The sequence below is a fragment of the Gymnogyps californianus genome, unplaced genomic scaffold, assembly GCF_018139145.2.
Source record: "Gymnogyps californianus isolate 813 unplaced genomic scaffold, ASM1813914v2 HiC_scaffold_152, whole genome shotgun sequence".
In the NCBI taxonomy this organism is placed as follows: domain Eukaryota; kingdom Metazoa; phylum Chordata; class Aves; order Accipitriformes; family Cathartidae; genus Gymnogyps; species Gymnogyps californianus.
The window spans coordinates 11,405-30,800 of NW_026114033.1; the positions used below are offsets into that span (position 1 = coordinate 11,405).

Consider the following 19,396-nt stretch of genomic DNA (forward strand, 5'->3'; position numbering starts at 1 on the left):
CTTCCATGAAGACATGGTGGAAGAAGACAGACATAAATAACTTTCCAACCAGAAATTTCATTTAAGAAAACATACATTTGTCAGAGCTCTCTCTTAATGCACTTTATTTTATTATGATTTATGCATCACTGAGTCTTTCTTTTAATTGGCAATAAATTAATTTAATTTTCTCCAAGTCACATTTGTTTTGCCCATGACACTAATTGGTGAGTGATCTCCCTGTCTTTATCTCAGCCCATGAGCCTTTCCATCTTATTTTCTCCCCTTGTTCTGTTAAGGAGAGGGAGTGAGAGAGCAGCTTGGTGGGCATCTGGCAACCAGCCAAGGTTAACCCACCACACAATAAAAGGTAGGGCTCAAGTTAAACAGTACCTATTATGCCTAAATCCGCAAACAGTTAATCACTGACAGATTTGCCATGTGTAACTTTAATTGTTCTAAGAAAAGCATCAACCTCTGTTACCAAGTTAATCTGGTTACAGTGGGTTTTTTTCTACCTTTCAAGTCCAATTTAACTGTGCTGGGCTACTATAGTCAATATAGCAGGGAAAACAAATGTTTGTAAGCAAGAGAGAAAAGGAGGAGATATGAACATCTCTTCTAAAAGACAAGCATTCAGAAAGTTTGTTTACTGGTCCTTTTAAGTAATTTTTCTGCAACCCAAGGTATGTTTTAACATCAAAATATTTACACATTCAAAGTAAAATGGGCATCAACTTCAGACAATCTGTAAACTATTAGCTGAGGTAAAGTTAATCTGAAGTTTAATAGTGATTGTTAAAGAGCATACATTCTAACAATACAAATATACAGTGAAGCAATGTATTCAAGTTGAATTAATGGGCTTTAACTTTAAACTGTAAAATCCCACACAAAAAGAAAATCCTTAAAAGGTAACTAATATATTGTCATAGAATTCTTTTAAAACAAATCTTGCTGGCTGTACTTCTGTACAATACCCAAACCTGACAGGATCCTCTCTAGCCAGTTAAATGGCGTCCTTTCCGTAAGATCCCCTTTATACACAGCACAGTTGTTATACCTCTGACACTAGGTGTCTGAAAGCCTATGTAAAAGCAATGTTAAAAAGCATAAAGGAATACAACCTTGATTTCAATGGCTTCAAGTGCTACAGGAATATAACTAGGGTGGTGGATTTCTAGTAGACAAGGCGCCTATAACTCTACTATATACAATTTTAAAATTAAAGGACTTTTAGTTGAACAAAAATAGGAGACTCACTTGGAACTGTGGCTTACATAGCACTGTTTATCGCTAAAACTTTTACTTGCATGAGAGAAAGCTTCTTGACTGTAATCATCTCAGGGTTAAATTAACACTTGTTCTTGATGTTTTTAAAACAAAGCCTGATATTGATTAGATAAGCATTTTAAAAATAAAAATCATCTTCTGTACTGTGTATTACCTTGTTTTGTACAAGTTGATCCACTTTCCATGTTAATCAAAATGGAAATATGTCTTTTCTATGTTTTTAGTTCTATAAATGTGGTATGATGTAGAACTTGGCTTCTCTTTTACTTGCTGCTTCCTTTGGAGAAATACAGAAGGCTGTCCTTGAGCCACTGTCATGTAGTTCAAGATTCTGAAGCGAGGAAAGAAAGATTTTTGTGATAGCTTACAAGAAAGCAGTAAGGCAGATGAATTCTCAGTGCCCTGCACTAATACCAGTTTGCCATCTTTAAAACTACATTTCCAGGATTTCCACTCCTATGGAATTGATATAGAAGCATTCAAGTGTATGAATCAAGATAAGCAAACTTGTAAAATGCTATGCAACCTCCGTAACAGAAAAATCATGTCTTGAGGGCAGTAGTAATGCTTATTCCAAGAAGCTACAAGTTGTTAATAGTCAAGTGAAGTGTTCCACTTCATGGTTTCTTTATTGTTTTCCTGCTCTAGCATGCCCATGCTGCTGCTAGGTGAGGGAGTTAAACCAGTATTACTCTATGCTACAAATGTTAGGAGAAAGATGAACCAATGTCCTGCATGGCCAAAAGGAAGTTACAAGCTCATCACTATGGAGGAAACTATTTTGCACTGGAAGGAAGAATTGTCTCTCTCAAACACAGTCAAACCTGGAGGCCTTGCTTTTAGGTCCAGGTAAGACTAGGTAGCATGGCTCATCAAGGAACAAATCAATTTTTTTTATTTTGTTTTTAAACAATTTTGTCCTCTTGTAGTAGAAAGTTGCTCAACATAAGAGCCTACCTCTGTTATTTCAGATCCAGAAGAGGACAGGAGCAAGAACTTTCTTCTGAGAAGGAAAGGGTAGGTTTGGGAGCTCCTCCTGTTTGGTACTTCTACCTATATAAACCATTGCAGTAAAGAAGCTAGTAGGATCCCAGCAGCAGCATTACAGTCAAATCTAGAGAGTGATGGTCATACAACAGCTTACTGAGCATATGAGCAATCCCTCCTTTGTAATGACAAAGTTGCAACAGGATTGAAATAAAGTTGCAGAGTAGTTAAAATACATTGCTAGTGTCTTCTGTTCCTGCGTTGCTCAAGACTATTCTAGTGTAGCTAGCAGATTCTCCAGTACCATGAAGAATTAAGATAAAAGGAATAAACTGCAACCAGAAATAACTGACTCCATTTCCTCCTGTCTTCAAGGATGTCTCTATTCAAGACAGAAATACCTCCTAGACAATTGACTTCAGAAGGAGAAGAAAAGAAAGAAAAAAAAAAAGAAAAGAAAAAACCACCACACACACAGAGGAACAACCCCAGCAACACTGAATTCAGTGCAATAGGAGCTAAATGAAACAGTCTAGTTGTCATCTGGCCTTAATTTCTATAAAGATTGTTTTAGCTTGGAGGACTTCCCAAGAAAACCCAAATCTTTCTACTTGCAAAATGAGCAAGTTTGATCCAATTTAGGCATGGAAATTAACACTTTTTCCAAGTGGCTTTATTCAAAGCAGAATTTCAGTAACTCAGATGTGCCTATCGGTTCATAATGCGCTATTACATTTTTTTATTCAGTCAAGACTTATTAAATCTTAAAACACTATTTTCAGTCAGAATTCATTCATAACTGATTTATGATTAAATCTGTAATAAAAATCAAATAAGGTACAACATTCTTCAACAACACAATTGATTAAGATCACTTTCACCCGTAGAACATTATACAAACCACTTTAAAACAGCAGTTGTCATTCAGGTTGTATAAAGGCAGCAGACTAGAGAGATTCCATGTAACTACTTTTATCCCAGAGATCCCTTTCAGTCTGAGTACAGCACTAGATATTCCATCCCACAGCTGGTATCTGATGTATAGATTATGCTTCAGGTACCTACCAATAATCTCTTCTTTCAAACAAGCTCACAACTGGAAAATATTTGTGAGGGAAGAAGTCAAATTCTGGAGGAACCTAGAAGAAGGTTTAAAACATTACACTGAGGTACTACTGAATTTAATACCTGAATTGAGGGATACCCTACAGATAGGAGAAAGGCTTTTAAACAGCAAGAAATTGAAAAAAAAAATAATCCCAGCTCTTTAAATCATATCCAAAAAATATTCCAACCCAGTTCTAGATCTGCCTGTCATTCTCCATTAGTGATGGGCACAAAGTTTGAGAGCACCAGTGTGTCTCTTATTTCAGGGTGCTCCTTCCTTCTTCTGTGCCTACCCTCCCTTAAGCTTGAAGCATGCAATGCCCTTTCCTCCCCGACCCATGTGGCACCTGCTGATCCTCCAAGCCAGCACTCTCCCTGTTGTGTTGACGCAAGCTGCTGATACACTGCTACCAAGTACTTCTCTCCTTCCCACTCTTGAAGACTACCCATGTTTGTACATGTCATCCCACACAAGCTTCCCAATTAATTTATTTTTTTCCAAGACACTTAAAGAAGGAAAGCTTTCCTTATTTAAATAACTGCAACAGACTACTTCCAATTTTTTTTAATTCTATGTTTAAAAAAGCAAAATAGGAAAAAATTGATTAGGCCACTTCCTCAATTCTTATAAGAGCTGGAATAATTATAGCCTGAATCTATTAATTCAGCTATAACATTTGTGATAACACTGCACATAATACTATATTTTACATTCAATTTAATTGTAATTTTCTTACCTTAGAGTCTTTTTTGTGACCTCCTGCCAGCAGTTTCACGACTACAATATTGGGTTTAGCAACTTTTAGAATTCGACTGACCTAAACAGGAAACAGCAGTCCTCTCAGTTTATTTTGACAGAGGCGAAGGCATTTTGGATTCACTTTTAAGTATATCAGTTGGATTAGTGAAGTTTAATGAAGGGGACGTGTATTTCAATAGTTGCTTTTTTATTCAACAGACCATAGAAACCACTGCTTTCCATGGTTATGTTCAAAGACTGATAAAATATGGCAGGTTCTGAGGCACTTGTTCAATTAAGGTTAGACAGACTCTAAGCATCTACCCCAATACTGATGCAAACCTTATGAGAATAAGCAACTCAAGTACCAAAAAGATGGCCTTTTACTTGGAAGTGCTCTGGGCACACTCAAACTACCCCTAATTACCCTATTAGCCTCAACCAATGTATTGGATGTATGTGGCAAGGTTTTTGTAGTGGGGGTCTCCAGGGGTGGCCTCTGAGAAGAGGTCAGGGCTGCCTTGTGCCTGACAGAGCCAGTTTCAGCTGGCTCCAAAACAGACCCACCACAGGCCAAAGCTGAGCCAATCAGCAAAGCTGGTGGTGCCTCTGTGATAACATATTTAAGAAAGGGCAAAAATGCAAGGGTGGGAGGAAGTGTGAAAAACAACCCTGCAAACACCAAGGGGGGGGGGAGGGGGAGGGGGAGGGGGAGGGGAGGGGGAGGGGAGGAGGGGGAGGGGAGGGGGAGGGGAGGGGGAGGAGGGGGAGGGGGGGGCTCCAGGTGCCAGAGGAGATATTCTCCTGTAGCCCCTGGAAGAGACCACAGCGGAGCAGGTGGATATTCCCTGAAGGAACTGAAGCCTGTGGAGAGCCTATGCTGGAGCAGGTTCTCCTGACAGGAGCTATAGCCTGTGAGAATCCAACCTGGAGCAGGAAAAAAGTGCAAGGAGGAAGGAGTGACAGAGGAACTGTTATGAACTGAACGTGACTCCTCCATCCTCCTGTGCTGCTGGGAGAAGGGGAAGTAGATGAGTCAGAATGGAGAGTGAAGTTGAGCCGGGGGGCGGGGAGGGAAAAAAAAAAGGGGGGGGCAGGGTGAGTGGAAGGTGGTTTAGTGTTTGTCTTTGTTTCTCACCATCCAATTCTATTTTAACTGGCAATAAATTAAATTCATTTCCCCAAGTTGAGTCTGTTTTGCCTGTGACAGTAATTGTTAAGTGATCTCCCTGTCTTTATCTCAACCCACAAGCTTTTTCCATCCTATTTTCTCCCCCTATCTCTGTTGAGGGGGGGGGAGTGAGAGAGAGCTGAGTGGGTGTCTGGCAGCCAGCCAAGGTCAACTCACTACAACCACCTAGCACTTGCCTAAGTACCACTAGGTATCCAGAGAACGGCAGGGATTCCTTAATTCTCAGGATGACCTAATCCTATAACTGTTGTTAACCTGCTCAGATGTGACAGAATCAGTGTCCTCTTCTTTGCTCCAAAAAAAGTCAGAGATGCTTTGTTTTAGGCTATGGACAAGAAGAGAAATTTCTACCCATGTTTACAGCCTAGTGCAGAGAAAATTGCTACAGAAAACAAGGCCAAATTCAAATGCTCTTTTCAGCCTGGTGACATTCAAGCCTATTCCCCCCCCATCTCTCAGGAGAACGAGTGAATTACCAGGTTACAGGTAAGTAGGACAGGCATATGTCACCTGTTGAAATCATAACTCTTTCCGTAATGGGCATGTGACTGTAGAACGGGGACAGGAAGCAGCATACAAGAAGAACTAAGTTGCCATCTACACTTAAGATGCTCAGCAGGAAAAGATTCTGGAACAGTGAGCACAATCCAGATTTAGTTATCAAACATTAGACAAACCACCCTGTATAAGCTGCCACCACCCATCTCTTTCCATACCTTACTTGAAACACTCAGCTTTGCTCAGCATTTTGACAGAGTACAGACATTTTGGATCTCAAGCAGATCCAGCCAAGACAAATACACTTATATTCCATTATTAGCATCTACTCCTTTTTCCAATATTTCAGTCTTACCTCATGATCTGGATTAGGAATATTCTCAAGAATCATTTTAGCTTGCTAAAAAGTGTTTGCTAGCTGCACGTAAGAGATCTGATGACTGAGTGTAGTGGGTTGACCCTGGCCGGATGCCAGGTGCCCACCAAAGCCGCTCTATCACTCCCCTCCTCAGCTGGACAGGGGGAGAAAATAAAGTGAAAGGCTCGTAGGTTGAGATAAGGGCAGTTTAACAAATCAGAAGCAAAGGTCGCACGCGAAAGCAAAGGAAAACAAAAGATTTTATTCTCTACTCCATCAGCAGGCGATGTCCGGCCACTTCCGGGAAGCAGGGCTTCAGTACGCGTAGTGGTTGCTCCGGAAGACAAATGTAAACAAAGAATGCCCCCCTCCCTCCCCTGTCTTCCTAGCTTTATTGCTGAGCAGACGTCATATGGTATGGAATATCCCTTGGTCAGTTTGGGTCAGCTGTCCTGGCTGTGTCCCCTCCCAAGATCTTGCCCACCCCAGCCTACTGGTGAGGGGCAATGTTGGAGAGACAGCCTTGATGCTGGTGGGAGCACTGCTCAGCAGTAGCCAAAACCCTGGTGTGTTATCAAACCTTTCTAGCTGCCAATACAGAGCACAGCACTATGAGGGCTGCTGTGGGAAAATTAACTCCATCCCAGCTAGACCCAATACAATCTCCACCCCTTATTCGCGTACCATTTGCGTCATGCTCAGTTCCCACATAATTTAATATACACATACATATACATATATCTTCTAACCATCCCATCATATTTAATTCTCATTACTGAAATCCCTTCTTACGCAACACTTACGACTTAAACTACATACTTAAACCATCTTTTACCCAACATACAGATTACACATTCTTCATTAACTACTATCCTCTGTCCTTTAACAGAGCGCTATTACTCTCCCATTCATAGCTTCTTGCACTCCTCCAGATGTTCACAAAGAGGCTATGACTTGGGCCCCATCTGTCAAGATGGGTGTTCAGGACAGGAGAAGCAGTATTTTGATTGTTGGGCACCAACACCGGCTTGGTTTGGGTCATGGTTGCACTCGTCTTGTTTCTTGCGAAACTCACTCTTCGTCGGTTCAGGTCATTCCTGCTGCATTACTTCCTACAACAATACAACTCACATCACAGATTATTTTTCCCCCAAGGTTAAATCTCCTTGAGGCACACACCGGGTCTCCCCATCCTCTGCATTACCCACCAAGTACACCCAGGTCCTTGAGCAAAGACAATCCCACGAATGGGTTTGCCTTTTCCCCATGGGAGGGCAATCCACACCACCTTCCCCCAGCCACTTCCCTATGTGCTCTACAGGGACCTTATCTCCTCCCACAGTATGAGGGGTTTTGTTTGGGCAGGAACCAGGACGGTTAGCAGATCCTCTGGGTTAACCAGCCAAGTGGCTTCTGCTAAATTTGTATCCCAGTGCTTCCATGCCCCATTGCCCAGCGCTCTCAAATAGTCTTTAACAGTCATTATATCTCTCAGTCTTTCCAGAGGCTTGTGGGTGATAGGGGATGTGATACACCCTCAATGCCATGTTTTTGCCCAGGAGTTTAGGAGGTTATTCCGGAAATGAGTCCCATTGTCTGATTCAATTCTTTCTGGAGTATCCATGTCACCACAAAATTTGCCTTTCAAGCCTAAGAATGGTGTTTCGGGCAGTGGCATGGTTTACAGGTATGTTTCTACCAGCCAGTAGTTGCTTCCACCATGTGGTGAATATGTAGCGCTTTGCCTTGGCGTGTTCGTGGCAGTGGTCCAAAGTAGTCAATTTGCCAGGCCTCGCCATATCGAAACCCAGCCACCGCCCTCTGTTCCAGGGAGACTTTACTCATGTGGCTCGCTTGATTGCAGCACATGTTTCACATTCATGGGTGACCTGTGTGAGGCCTCCATGGTCAGGTCCACCCCTTGATCACGAGCCCATCTGTATGTTGCATGTCTCCCTAGATGTCCCGATGTTTCGTGGCCATCGAGCTACAAATAGCTCACCCTTACACTCCCAGTCCAGGTCCACCTGAGATATACTTCAATTTTGGCAGCCTTGTCTACCTGTTCATTGTTTCCATGTTCTTCAGTGGGCATCACCCTGTTCCAGTGCAGTCTGGATTAGTCCATGACAAATGGTAGGGCTGTGCTTCCACCCCTGGGGCAGTCGATTCCAGGTGTATTGGACACCCCTCCACGTGAAAGCAATGTGGCCTGCACTCTGCTGCCAAAGGAATTGAAAAAATGCATTGGCCAATGTCAATTGTAGCGTACCACTTGGCTTGCCTTCGACTGCAGTTCATATTGGAGCTCTAACATGTCTGGTACAGCAGCACTCAGTGTGGTGTCACTTCGTTCAGACCACGATAGTCTAACTGTTAACCTCCACCCTCCGTCAGACTTTTGCACTGGCCATATGGGACTATTGAAGGTGAGTGAGTCTTGCTGTTCACTCTTCTTGGCTCTCCAGTTGATGAATCAGCTCATGGATGGGTGTCGGGGAGTCTCGTTTGTGTGATATTGCTGCCGGTGCACCATCCTGGTAGCAATTGGCACCTGCTGTTCTTCAACTCGCAGCAATCCCACAATGAAGGGATTTCCGAGAGGCCAGGCAGGGTAGATGATGCTGTTTGATCTCTCTCTGTTCACAGTAGCTACACCAAAAACCCATCGGTACCCCTTTGGGTCCTTGAAGTACCCTCTCCTGAGGTAGTCTATGCCAAGGATACAAGGGCCTCTGGGCCGGTCACAATGGGTGCTTTTCCCACTTGTCCCCTGTTAAGCTCACCTCAGCCTCCAATACAGACAATTCTTGGCATCCCCCTGTCACTCCGGAGATCCAGATGGGTTCTGTGCCCCATACCCTGATGGCACCAGTGTACACTGTGCACCCGTGTCCTACCAAAGCCTTATACTCCTGTGGGGTCTGATGTGCCAGGCCATCGGATCCACACAGTCCAGTATACCCGGTCATCCCTTTCCTCCTCCTGGCCGAAGGCAGGACCCTCTATTCTTGTTCTGGTCAGAGTATTCACTGTCTGACCCTTGCAGTGCAGAACCAGAAGTCCCCTCACCAGAATCAAGGGAGGTGATCTCAGTCCTGTGTTCTGTGTCTGGGAGATCGCCAATTGCCTTCTTGTGTCTCTACAGCAACTACGCTGACAGCCTTCTTGGGTGGCCCCTTCTTAACAGCAGTCTTCCCTCTCAGTTCACGTACACGGGCTTCCAGCTTAAAGGTGGGTTCACCATCCCACTTCCTCATGTCCTCCCCTGGTCACACAGGAAGAACCAGAGCGCGCCACGCGGCATGCTCCCTGGGGCTCCCTTTCCTTCTGACCGGGGCAGGAGGGGACTGACTTTCCTTGGGGCGCCCCTAACAGCCAGGCGCTGTTCTGTAGGGATGAGGAGGTACAGAGATTTTCTTCAAAGTTTTGGAGCCAAGAAGACACTTCTCCACAGTTGGTGTATCCATATCTGGGCAATACATCGCTGCCAAGCTGTTAGAATATGAGGCTGGAGCACTTTGAATCACCTTCCTCCACATGGCCCGTGTGCACAGGACATCCTCTGGATCTTTGGAGACCTCATCATCGTCTAGATCACTGTAGATGACTTCCAGCACTGCTAATTCTCTCAGGTACTGGATGCCTTCATCTGCAGTAGTCCACTTTCCTGGGGAGTTCACAAGATCTTCCTTGAATGGATATCTTGCCCTCACACTTGAGAGGAGCCGTCTCCAGAGACTGCAAATTGCTGCCTCTTTTTCCATTCCTCTCTCAATCCCACCGGTTTCTAGCAAGAGATCCCAGCTGTTGGGCTTCCTTACCTTCCAATTGCTGACTGTCGGCCCCGCATATCCAGCATCGGAGCAGCCAGGCAGCAATCCGCTCGCCTGGCTGGCGGTTGCAATCTTTCTGCATTTCTCAGAGTTCTGATGAGGTCAGAGACCGGGTAGTTTCTGCTTTCCTGGCTAAGTTCCTCATTCCTTCTCTCCGTTTTCTTTGCTGGAAGGACCAGCTTCTGAGCAAACCTTTCCTCTTCTTCTCCTCCCTTACTAATCGAGGGATGGACCCATTGTTCTCTCTTGTCCACTATTTCTTATTCACTACTGGGGCAATTACTGTAGTTGTTGTTTGGGGTGCTGTCGTGGTTTTAACCCCAGTCAGCAACTCAGCACCACGCAGCCGTTTCCCCCTCCCCCTCCCAGTTGGGTGAGGAGGAGGAAAGCAAAGGAAAAAAAAGTAAAAACTCGTGGGTTGAGATAAGAACAGTTTAATAACTAAAAGTAAAATATAATACTAACAATAGTAATAATGAAATATAATAATAATAGTAATGAAAAGGAATGCAACAAAAAGAAGGGGGGGGGAGGAAAAAAAACCAGTGATGCACAATGCAATTGCTCACCACCCGCTGACCGATGCCCAGTTAGTTCCCGAACCGCGATCCGCCCCTCCTGGCCAGCTCCCCCCTGTTATATACTGGGCATGACGTTCCATGGTATGGAATAGCCCTTTGGCTAGTTCAGGTCAGCTGCCCTGGCTGTGCTCCCTCCCAGCTTCTTGCACACCTGCTTGCTGGCAGAGCATGGGAAACTGAAAAGTCCTTGGCTTAAGATAAGCGCTCCTTAGCAACAACTAAGACATCAGCGTGTTATCAACATCATTCTCACACTAAATCCAAAACCCAGCACTGTACCAGCTACTAAGAAGAGAGTTAACTCTGTCCCAGCCGAAACCAGGACAATATCCACCCCTTATTCTATACCATTTACGTTATGCCCAGATCCCACACTTTCTGATACATTTCCAATTAATCACCATCACCTTTCCTGTCTTTTAATATATATGTATAGATATCATTCCCACGATCTATGGGCCATCTCTATCAAATGTCTGTTGAGTTCATTCAGTCCATGACTTTGGGCTCCATCTGTCATAACAGTCTGTCTGGGCAGGAGGGATGGTGCAAAGTCCGCTCAGTCGGCAGAACAGGATTGGGCTTCGGTGTGATGTGGCAGGCAGGTGACATTGGGCGCAGCAGGAGGATGGTGTGTGGTGTCGGATTGTTGCATGCTGAAGTCAGTCCTGGTTCCATCACTACTGCACTTCACTCAGTTTTGTCAAAGTTCATTCTTCATTAATCTAAGTAATTCTTACTATAATACCATTAATATAGCACATAATAATTATAATAATGATGACATACAGTGGCAGGATTATATAGCAATTAAATAGCATACAATTTAATCTATTGGCTGTTCTCACCTAAAATCAAATCCCCTTGAGGCACACATTGGACTTCCCCATCCTTCCACATCACCCACCAAGTACACACAGGTCCTTGAGCAAAAGCAATCCCACGAATGGGTTTGCCTTTGCCTGAGGCAGGAGTAACCCAGACTGTCTTCCCTAGCATATTCTTCATGTGCACTACAGGGACTTTATCCCCTTCTACAGTACGTAAAAGTTCTGATTGGGCAGGGCCAGCCCGATTGGCAGATCCTCTAGTGTTGACTAACCAGGTGGCCTTTGCTAGATGTGTATCCCAATGTTTGAAGGTCCCACCACCCATTGCTCTCAATGTGGTCTTTAACAACCCATGGTATCGCTCGATTTTCCCGGAGACTGGTGCATGACAGGGGATGTGATACACCCACTCAGTGCCGTGCTCTTTGGCCCAGGTGTCTATGAGATTGTTCCGGAATGAGTCCCGTTGTCTGACTCAATTCTTTCTGGGGTTCCATGTCGCCATATGACTTGCTTCTCAGGGCCCAGGATAGTGTTCCGGGCGGTGGCATGGGGCACGGGATATGTTTCCAGCCAGCCGGTGGTTGCTTCCACCATTGTAAGCACGTGGCGCTTGCCTTGGCGGGTTTGTGGGAGTGTGATATAGTCAATCTGCCAGGCCTCCCCATATTTCTATTTCAGCCATCGTCCCCATACCACAGAGGCTTTAAACCGCTTGGCTTGCTTGATTGCAGCGCATGTTTCACATTCATGGATGACCTGTGTGATAGTGTCCATGGTCAGGTCCACCCCTCGATCACGAGCCCATCTATATGTTGCATCTCTTCCCTGATGGCCTGAGGTGTCGTGGGCCCACCAGCCATAAATAATTCACCCTTATGCTGCCAATCCAGATCCACCTGAGCCCCTTCAATCCTAGCAGCCTTGTCTACCTGTTGATTGTTTTGATGTTCCTCAGTGGCCCGGCTCTTAGGTACATGAGCATCTACATGACGTACTTCCACAACCAAGTTCTCTAGCCGGGCAGCAATATCTTGCCACAATGGGGCAGCCCAGATGGGTTTACCCCTGCGTTGCCAGTTACTCCGCTTCCATTGCTGCAACCACCCCCACAGAGCATTTGCCACCATCCATGAGTCAGTATAGAGATAAAGTATTGGCCATTTTTCTCGTTCAGCAATGTCTAAAGCCAGCTGGATGGCTTTCACCTCTGCAAACTGACTCGATTCACCTTCTCCTTCTGCAGTTTCTGCAACTTCTCGTATAGGACTCCATACAGCCGCCTTCCACCTCCGATGCTTTCCCACAATGCGACAGGACCCATCAGTGAACAGGGCATATTGCCTCTCATTTTCTGGCAGTTCATTATACAGTGGGGCCTCTTCAGCATGCATCACCTCCTCCTCTGGCGATATTCCAAAATCTTTGCTTTCTGGCCAGTCTGTGATCACTTCCAGGATTCCTGGGCGACTAAGGTTTCCTATTCGACTTCATTGTGTGATCAGTGCAACCCACTTACTCCATGTAGCATCAGTTGCATGATGTGTAGAAGGGACCTTCCCTTTGAACATCCAGCCCAGCACCGGCAGTCGGGGTGCTAAGAGGAGCTGTGTTTCAGTACCAACCACTTCTGAGGCAGCTCGAACTCCTTCATATGCTGCTAATATCTCCTTTTCAGTTGGAGTATAGCGGGCCTCAGATCCTCGATATCCCCGACTCCAAAACCCTAGGGGTCGACCTCGGGTCTCCCTGGGGCTTTCTGCCAGAGACTCCAGGTAGGGCCATTCTCCCCGGCTGCGGTGTAGAGCACATTTTTCACATCTGGTCCTGCCCGGACTGGCCCAAGGGCTACTGCATGAACTATCTCCCGTTTAATCTGTTCAAAGGCTTGTTGTTGTTCAGGGCCCCATTTGAAATCGTTCTTCCGGGTCACTTGATAGAGAGGGCTTACAATCATACTATAATTTGGAATATGCATTCTCCAAAAACCCACAACCCCTAAGAAAGCTTGCGTTTCCTGTTTACTAGTCAGTGGAGACATAGCTGCTATTTTGTTGATCACATCCATTGGGATGTGACGACGTCCATCTTGCCATTTTATTCCTAAAAACTGAATCTCCTGTGCAGGTCCCTTCACCTTACTCTGTTTTATGGCAAAACCGGCCTTCAGAAGAATTTGGATTATTTTCTCCCCTTTCTCAAAAACAACTTCTGCTGCTGTGTTGCCCCATACGATGATGTCATCAATGTCCTGCAGGTGTTCTGGAGCTTCACCCTGTTCCAGTGCAGTCTGGATCAGGCCATGGCAAATGGTGGGGCTGTGTTTCCACCCCTGGGGCAGTCGATTCCAGGTGTACTGGACGCCCCTCCAAGCGAAAGCAAACTGTGGCCGGCACTCTGCTGCCAAAGGGATTGAGAAAAATGCATTAGCGATATCACTTGTGGCGTACCACTTGGCTGCCTTTGACTCCAGTTCATATTGAAGTTCTAGCATGTCTGGCACAGGCAGCACTCAGCGGTGGCGTGACTTCATTCAGGCCACGATAGCCTACTGTTAGTCTCCACTCTCCATTAGACTTTCGCACTGGCCATATGGGGCTGTTAAAGGGTGAGCGAGTCCTGCTGATCACCCCTTGGCTCTCCAGTCGAGGAATCAGCTTATGGATGGGAATCAGGGAGTCTCGGTTGGTGCGATATTGCTGCCGGTGCACTGTTGTGGTAGCGATCGGCACCTGTTGTTCTTCGACCCTCAGCAACCCCACAACCGAAGGGTCCTTAGAGAGTCCGGGCAAGGTGGACAACTGTTCAATTCCCTCTGTCTCCAAGGCAGCTATACCAAAGGCCCACCGGTACCCCTTTGGGTCCTTGAAATACCTCTCCTGAGATAATCTATGCAAGAATGCATGGGGCCTCTGGGCCAGTCACAATGGGGTGTTTCTGCCACTCATTCCCAGTTAGGCTTATTTCAGCCTCCAATACAGTGAGCTGTTGGGATCCCCCTGTCACCCCAGAAATACAAATAGCTTCTACCCCTTTATAGCTTGATGGCATTAGAGTACACTGTGCACCGGTGTCTACTAGAGCCTTATACTCCTGTGGATCTGATGTGCCAGGCCATCGGATCCACACAGTCCAGTAAACCCGGTTGTCCCTCTCCTCCACTTGGCTGGAGGCAGGGCCCCTCTAGTACTGGTCATAGGATTCTCCACTCACTTGTAAAAATGGATTAGAATTCCTTTTCATAGAATCAGGAGTAAGATCAGCCCTTCCACTCTGTCGGCCACACCGCTCGCAGTGCTCACTGGAGGCTGAAGCAACCATTTTCCTGGAAGAGCCCTCATTTGTAGTTGTTTTTCCTCGCAATTCCCGTACCCGTGCATCTAGGACTGAGGTAGGTTTTCCATCCCACTTTCTCATATCCTCTCCGTGGTCAAGCAGGTAAAACCACAGGATACCCCGTGGTATATACCTTCTCTCTCCTCTCTCTTGCCCAGAATACCTTCTCCTAATAGCTGAGGTATTGGCTCGTACAGGTGGGAGGCAGAACTTATCCTCAAATCGCTGGAACTCTTGGGACCATTTCTCGGCTAGTATGTCTGGCAGTTTCTCCACAGCCGCGACGAGGGAGGAGGTGAGACTTTCTTCGTATTGCCGAAGTCGGCGAGCCAATTCATCCACTGTTGGTCCCTCCTTGTCTTTCCAGTCCGCTACTGCCAATGCACTGGCATACGATGATGGTGCACTTCGTACAAACTTCTGCCACATGGGTCGTGCACATTGGACTTCATCTGGATCTGTGGGTAACTGCCCATCGTCTGGGTCATAATAAACCATCTCCCGCACGGCTAATTCCCTCAGGTACTGGATACCTTTCTCCATGGTGGTCCACTTGCCTGGGTGACATATAACATCTTCCTTGAAGGGATACCTTTCCCTCACACCTGACAGAAGTCACCTCCAGAGGCTGAGGGCTTGTGTCTTTTTTCCAATCGCCTTGTCAATGCCCCCTTCCCTAGAAAGGGATCCCAGCTGCTTGGCCTCCTTACCCTCTAATTCCAAGCTACTTGCCCCATTATCCCAGCATCAGAGCAGCCAGGTGATAATGTGCTCGCCTGGATGACGGCTGAAGTCTTTTCGCATATCTCGCAGCTCACTCGGGGATAGTGACCGGGTGATTATCTCCAGTTCTGCCTCTTCCTCCTGTTCTCGTGATGACCCTGGTTCACCTTCATCCTTCGCTAAGCGAACTGATTTTTTTGTATATTTCTTCTTCTGTATAGGGGCGATTGATATTGGCACCGGTTGATTCTCTAGTTCAGCTGCATCACCCATCGCCGAGGTTTGAGTTGCCACAGTGCCTGTTGCTGGGGTTTGAGTAGCCACAGTGCTTGTCATAGGGATTAGAGTAGCTGCAGTAGCTGTCGCCAGAGTTTGAGTAGCCACAGTGCCTGTCGCTGGGGTTTGAGTAGCCGCAGTGCCTGTCGCCAGAGTTTCAGTGGCCGCAGTGCCTGTCGCCAGAGTTGGAGTAGCTGCAGTCATGGGAGCTGATCTCTGGGTGGTATTTTGAAATAGTTGTTTAACCCTAGACAAGACCTGAACCACATTCAGGAACAGGCTGATTCCTAGCAGTACGACCATACTAAGTTCAACATCCCAAGGAGATTCAAAATTTACAAACTCCTTCAATGCTATTGCAATTAACCTGGCAAAGAAAAGGAAGATGTGGGAAGATGTCTCCCCAATAGGTTGGCTCCCCGAGGAGAAAAGGTAAAAAGTGCAGTTATTAATATTCTCTAGGAGATAGCACCCGAAATACGGAGATCTCTCCTCCACAGATTGGTTCCCAGAGGAGAAAAGGTAAAAGGTACAATTATTAATAGTCTCCCAGAGGTGGCTCCCGAAGTACAGAGGTGACAACAATGCCGAGTACAAACACCCGATTAGTTTCACGGCTTGCACTTCTATCATATCATAAACCAGTGTTACAAACAACAACAACGTGATAACTCTAGCCCGGTTCCCACAGATGATAAACAGCACAACAGGGAGCATATACTGCAAGTAGGGCATTACATAACGCAACTTCAAGAACCACCACACCAAACTTGAGAGCAAACGAACCCACATTGTAACCAGTGACTATCAAACCAATACAATGAATACTTATAACAAGTTTGTTTTAACACACTCTGATCAGATCTGTCGTTATCTCAACCCTTCGTGCCCCACGTTGGGCACCAAAAAGGCTGTCGTGGTTTAACCCCAGCCAGCAGCTCAGCACCACGCAGCTGTTTCCCCCTCCCCCTCCCAGTGGGGTGAGGAGGAGGAAAGCAAAGGAAAAAAAAGTAAAACTCGTGGGTTGAGATAAGAACAGTTTAATAACTAAAGTAAAATATAATACTGACAGTACTAATAATGAAATATAATAATAATAGTAATGAAAAGGAATGCAACAAAAAGAAGGGGGGGGGGGGAAGGAAAAAAAAACAGTGATGCACAATGCAATTGCTCACCACCCGCTGACCGATGCTCAGTTAGTTCCCGAACCGCAATCCACGCCTCCCGGCCAGCTCCCCCCTGTTTATATACTGGGCATGACGTTCCATGGTATGGAATACCCCTTTGGCTAGTTCGGGTCAGCTGCCCTGGCTGTGCTCCCTCCCAGCTTCTTGCACACCTGCTTGCTGGCAGAGCATGGGAAACTGAAAAGTCCTTGGCTTAAGATAAGCGCTACTTAGCAACAACTAAACCATCAGCGTGTTATCAACATCATTCTCACACTAAATCCAAAACACAGCACTGTACCAGCTACTAAAAAGAAAGTTAACTCTGTCCCAGCCGAAACCAGGACAGGTGCCTATCTCAACCATGGTGTTCTCAGATGCAGTTTGGGTCCCTGCCTCAACTGTAATCCTCTGAGAGTACTGAACTGTGGTTTATAGGCACAGGCCAGGCCCCAGTACAGTGCTAGAAGCTGCTGGTTTTCATTGGGGTAGGCAAGGCACCCTTCTATCAGGTGGCGCGTCAGTTTGCCAGGGTTGCTTGCCTGTTCAGGTGTAAAGTCCCAGGCTATGGGAGGTGATAACCGTTCTAGGAATCTGCCCAAATCCTTCCACACACCCTGCCACCCAGGGACTGGCCGCCTCAGGGCACATTTCAGTATTGCCTCACCCAAAAGTTGTCTTCTCTTACACCAGGGCGACACCAGATTCCACAAAACCCATAATATGCCAACAGTATTAATTAGTAGTATTAAACAGCTCACATAAGGGTGAACAAGGACCTCGGGAGCTTGCATACTAAAACCATCCACATCGGTCCCGGGTAGGGAGAGGGAGATGTATTCCCTCATCCTCTCCACAAGATAGCTCCCCCAGCACAGCAAGGCCATCAATGCCAGGGCAAAGCACATCATAGCCATTATTTCTATTAACATGTTCCCAAGCTCAGCAAAATAAAGAGATAAGCAGTGCAGCCAACAAACTCCGTGACCCGCACAGGAGCTTGCCACTTAATAACTACTGTAGCTATAGCACGCTTAATACAAAGCTGCCGTTGTCGAGCCCCACATTGGGCGCCAAAAAGGACTGTGGTGGGTTGACCCTGGCTGGATGCCAGGTGCCCACCAAAGCCGCTCTGTCACTCCCCTCCTCAGCTGGACAGGGGGAGAAAATAAAACAAAAGGCTCGTAGGTCGAGATAAGGGCAGTTTAATAAAGCAGAAGCAAAGGTCACGCACGAAAGCAAAGGAAAACAAAAGATTTTATTCTCTACTTCCCATCAGCAGGCGATGTCCGGCCACTTCCCGGGAAGCAGGGCTTCAGTACGCGTAGTGGTTGCTCCGGAAGACAAATGTAAACAAACGAATGCCCCCCCTTCCTCCTCCTTCTCCTAGCTTTTATGCTGAGCAGACGTCATATGGTATGGAATATCCCTTTGGTCAGTTTGGGTCAGCTGTCCTGGCTGTGTCCCCTCCCAAGATCTTGCCCACCCCCAGCCTACTGGTGAGGGGGCAATGTTGGAGAGGCAGCCTTGATGCTGTGGGAGCACTGCTCAGCAGTAGCCAAAACCCTGGTGTGTTATCCACACCTTTCTAGCTACCAATACAGAGCACAGCACTATGAGGGCTGCTATGGGGAAAATTAACTCCATCTCAGCCAGACCCAATACACTGAGGAGGGGGGCTGTACTTATTTAAATCAGACATTTCCTAGCATGTTACAAAAAAAAAAAAGTCTTTATTAAAATCAATTGCCAACAAATTGTATTTTTATCACCTTAAATTGAAAACAAATTACTGTATTCAAGAAAAAATGTTATGTCAACTATTTTAAGAATAAGTAGTAAAGTTAAAAATATTTATTGAAAATTGTAAATATCAAGCTACAATACACCATTTAATGATTATTTTATAGCTCCACAAAATGCAATGAACTTCTCATACTCTGGAAACTGTTCTGAACAACTTGCCATTTATTTGCTCTAATAGTGTCATGCAGTAAGGAGTGAAACTATAGGTAAGAACAAAGCAGGAAAAAAGATGATATTGTATAATTACTCAATGCACATTTATAGCAAGCAATATACTGAACACTTTTCAAAACTTCATTTTATATAAAATTTTAATACTTAGGGGGTTTTTTTTGTTTGTTTTGGTGGGGTTTTGTTTGTTTTAAATAATATCAGAGATGAAAATTTCAGTGACAGGGAAGAAGCAAGGATAGTCTAATTTCTACTATAACTGTTCATGACACTAAATTAGGGGGAGCAGTTGACATACAAAATAGTACAGCTTCAGTCCAGAGAGACCTTCAGAAACTTAAAGATCAGCCACCAGCAATCCAAGTTCAACAAGGAAATGTCAAAATTTCTACACCTGAGGCAGAATAAACCCCACATATTAATAGAGGTTGGTAACTGACTGGCTGAGCAGTAGAGTTAACAGAGAACGCCAAGTTGAATACAAGCCAACAGCACGTATTCATTCATTCTTCACA

At 45.6% G+C, this 19,396-nt stretch overlaps 1 pseudogene; it reads right to left on the minus strand.

The window, feature by feature from the left end:
• Positions 1-3,324: 3,324 nt before the first annotated feature.
• The window catches only part of LOC127028053 (N-alpha-acetyltransferase 35, NatC auxiliary subunit-like), a 42,129-nt pseudogene continuing 26,057 nt past the window's right edge, over positions 3,325-19,396 (minus strand).